This window comes from Urocitellus parryii, unplaced genomic scaffold (genome assembly GCF_045843805.1).
Source record: "Urocitellus parryii isolate mUroPar1 unplaced genomic scaffold, mUroPar1.hap1 Scaffold_253, whole genome shotgun sequence".
NCBI lineage: Eukaryota > Metazoa > Chordata > Mammalia > Rodentia > Sciuridae > Urocitellus > Urocitellus parryii.
The window spans coordinates 212,084-216,190 of record NW_027552492.1 but is presented as its reverse complement, the minus strand read 5'-3'; positions in this window follow the sequence as shown (position 1 = coordinate 216,190).

Sequence of the window (4,107 nt, the reverse complement as noted above, 5' to 3'; positions counted from 1 at the left end):
GTTTGGATTAAGTCTAGGATTAGGGTTAGGTTTAGGGATAGGTGTATGGTGTGATTTTGGGTAAGTTTAAGGGTTAGGGTAAGTATTAGGTTTAGGGCTAGGATTATGGTTAGTTTAGCGTAAGGGTTAGTGTTTGAGCTAGATTTAGTGCTAGGGTGAGGTTTAGGTTTAGGTTTAAGTCTAGGTTTACATTTATGGTTAGAGTTAGGCTTAGTGTTAGGGATGGGGTTATAATTAGGGTTAGAGTAGGGTTAGGGTAATGGTTATGATTAGAGCTAAAGTTAGATCTAAACCCCAAGCTAGGTTTAACATTAGGATTAAGGCTAGGGTTAGGGTTAGGGTTTATGATAGAGCTAGGGTTATGTTTACTTTAAAGGTTAGTCTTTGAGCTAGGATTAGGTCTAAGGTGAGGCTTAGGTTAGGGCTAGGTTTATGGTTAGGGTTAGGCTGAGGGTTATGCTTAGATCTAAGTTTAGGCTTAGAATTAAGCCTAGGTTTTGTGTTAGGTTTAGGGTAATGTAAGAGCTAGGGTTATGTTTAGGGCTGGATTTAGGGTTAGGTTTATGGCTAGGTGTAGTGTTAGGTCTAGGTTTTGGGTTAGTGTCAGGTTTAAAGCTAGGTTCAGTGTTAGAATCAGGGTCAGTTTGGGGGATAGGGTTAGGGTTAGAGTTAGATCCAGAATTAGGACTAGGTTTAAGTCTAGGGGTAGGGTAAGTGTTTGGTTTAGGTTAAGGGTTATTGTTTGGACTAGTGCTAGGTTTTTGTATAGGTCTAGGGCTAGCGTTATAGCTATATTTAGGATTAGCTTTGTGTCTAGGTCTAGTGTTAGGCTTAGCTATAGGTATAGCATTACCAGTAGGGCTAGGGTTTGGGTTTGGTTTAGGGATAGGGTGAGGTTTAAACCTAGGGTTACTGTTAGTGTCAGATGAGGGTCAGGGTTAGGTTTAGAGGTACAATGAGGACTAGGGTTAAGAATAGTATTATGGTTAGATTTTAAGTTAGGCTATTTATTAGGATTAGATTTAGGATTAGTATTTGGGTCAGGGTTTGGCTTAGTGTAAGGAATAGAGTTAGAGTTAGGGTTAGGGCTAGAGTTAGGGTTAGGGTTAGGCCTAGTATTAGGGTTAAATCTAATATTAGGGCTCGGATTAGGGGTAGAATTTGTGTTAGGGTGAGGGATATGGTTAGGACAATGACTAATGTATGAACTAGGTTTATGATTAAGGCTAGATTTAGGGTTAGGTTAAGGCTAGATATAGTGTTAGGGTTAATTTAAGGTTAGGGTGATGTTTAGAGCTAGGATTATTGTTAGGGTCAGTGTCAGGGTCAGGGTTAGTTTTAGAGTTAGTTTTAAGGTTAGTTGTAGGGTTAGGGTTTGATTTAGGTTAAGGATTAGTATTTGGGCTATGGCTTGGTTTGGGTTTATGATTAGGGCTAGGGATAGGGCACGTTTTAGCATTAGCATTATGGTTGGAGGTAGTGATAGGGTTTGTTTAGGCTTATTTTTACAGTTAAATTTAGAGTTAGGTTTAGATTTAGACTTAGGCTTAGATCTAGGATTAGGATTAAGGCTAAGGAGAGAACTAGGGCTAGGGCCAGGGCAAGAGTTAGAGTTATACTTATGGCTAGGTTTAGGGCTAGAAATTGATTAAATAAAGGCTAGGATTAGCACTAGGCTAATTACCGCTAGGGCTAATTTCAGGTCTAGTGTTATGGTTAAAATAGTTTTAGGGCTAGGTTTATGACTACGTCTAGTGTAAGCATTAGGTTTAGGGTTAGAGTCAGGTTTAGAGCTAAGGGTACTATTAGGGTAAGTGTCACGATTAATGTTTTGGATAGGTTAAAGTTTAATGTTAGGGCTCAAATTAGCATTAGAGTTAAGATTAGGGTAAAAAATAGTGTTAGGTTTATATTTCAGGATAGGTTTAGGGTAATGGATAGGGTTAGGATTAGGGATAGGGTTAGGATTAGGCCCAGGTTTAGCATTAGGGTTGGGGTTAGGGTTATGGTTAGGGAAATGGATAGGGTTAGAGATAGGGGTATGGCTAGGGTTATTGTTACGATTATTGATAGGGTTAGGGTTAGGGTTAAATCTAGGGTTACGGCTAGGATTATAGTTACAATTAGTGATAGAGTTAGGGTTGGGGTAAATCTAGGGTTAGTACTCGGAATAAGGCTAGGTTTTGGGTTAAGTTAAGGCTAGGTTTAGGGTAATGACTAATGTAAGTACCAGGGTTGCAATTAGGGCTAATTTTAGGGTTATGGTTAGGGCTAGGTCTATTGTTAGGTTTAGGTATAGGGTTATTGTAATGTTTAGAGCTAGGATTAGCGTTAAGGTCAGAGTCAGGGTCAGGGTTAGTTTTAGGGTTTGACTTAAAACTTGAATTAGGGCTAGAGTTATGGCTAAGTGTAGGGTTAGGGCTTAGGTCTATAGCTTGATTTTGTTTTAAGGCTAGGGTTAGTGCTAGTTTTTTGATTAGCCTTGTGATTAGGGCTAGGGTTATGTTTAGGTTTAAGCTAAGAGTTATGGTTAGATTTAGAATTAGGGTTAGATCTACGATTTCTGCTAGGGCTATGAATAGGGCTAGTTCTAGACCTATGGTTTGGGCTAGCATTAGAGTTCCAGTAAAATATAGGGTTAGAACTAGGGTTAGGACTAAAGTGAGGCTTGGAGTTAGTTTTTGAGCAAGGGTTAGGGTTAAGGTTAGGGATAGGGCTAAGTTAGGTCTAAGATTAGAGCTAGGGTTAGTGTTAGAGTTAGGCCTAGGGTTATGGTTAATGTTATATTTAAGGCTTTGTTTAGAGCTAGGATAAGGGCTAGGGTTTGTGTTAGAGTTAGGGCTAATATCATGGCTAAGGCTAATATCAGGTTATGCTTAGGGATAGTTTTGGGTTAGTTCTATGGCTAGGTCTAGTGTAAAGTTTAGATATAGGGTAAGAGTGAGGTTTAGAGCTAGGGTAATTATTAGGGTAGTTGTCAGTGTTAGGGTTTGGTTTAGGTTTGAGTTTAGGATTAGGGCTTGAATTAGCATTAGTGTTAGGGTTAGGGTAATGATTGGATTAGGTCTAGGGTTCGGGGTAGGTTTAGGGTAATTGATAAGTTTGCAGATAGTGATATATTTAGGGTTAAGCCTAGGGTTAACATTAGGATAAAGTTTACATTTAGGGTAATGATACAGTTATGGTTAGGATTAGGTCTTGATTTAGGGTTAGGGTGAGAGTTAGAACTAGGGTTTGGTTAAGGTTATGTTTAGTGTAAGGGTTAGGTTCTGAGTTATGGTTAGGTCTAGGCTGAGAATTAGGTTCAGGATTAGGTCTAGAGATAGGATTACGGTAGGTTTTGGGTTAGGGTTAGGGTTAGGATTAGACCTAGGATTAGTGGTAGGTCAGTAAAAGGGTCAGGGTTAGTGTTAGGGTTTTGGATAGGGTTAGATCTAGAATGAGGGCAAGGGTAAGGGCTATTACTAGGGTTAGTGTTTTGGTTAGCCTAAGGATTAGTGATAGGTCTAGGGTTACCCTTAGGTTTAGGGTTTTGCTTAGGGTAAGGGATTGGTTTAGAGCTAGGGTTAGGGCTATGGTTATGGTTAGAGTTAGGGTTAAAGCTAGGTTAAGGGCTCGGATTAGGACTAGGTCTTGTGTTAGGTTTAGGGCTAAGGTTAGGGCCATGTAATATAAGAACTAGGGTTACCATTAGGGTTAGTTTTAGTGTTAGAGTATGGGTTAGGGTTAGTGTTAGGGTTAGGTTTAAGGTTAGGGTGATATTTATAGCTAGGGTTCATGTTAGGATAGGAATCAGGGTAAGGCTTAGTTTTAGGGTTAGAGTTAGAACTCTAATTAGGGCTAGGGTAACTGTTAGGGTTCAGTTTAAACTAAGGGCGGTGTTTAGAGCTAGGGTGAGTGTTAAGATATGAATCAAGGTCAAGGTTGGTTTTAAAGTTAGGATTAGGACTCGAACAAGGTTTAGGGTTAGGTCTATTTGTAGTGTTAGGGTTTGGTTTAAGTTAAGGTTTAGGGTTAGGGCTAATGCTCGGTTTTGTTTTAATTCTATGGTTAGGGTTAGGGCTAGTTTTAGTGTTAGGCTCGGGCTTAGTGTTATGGTTAAATTTG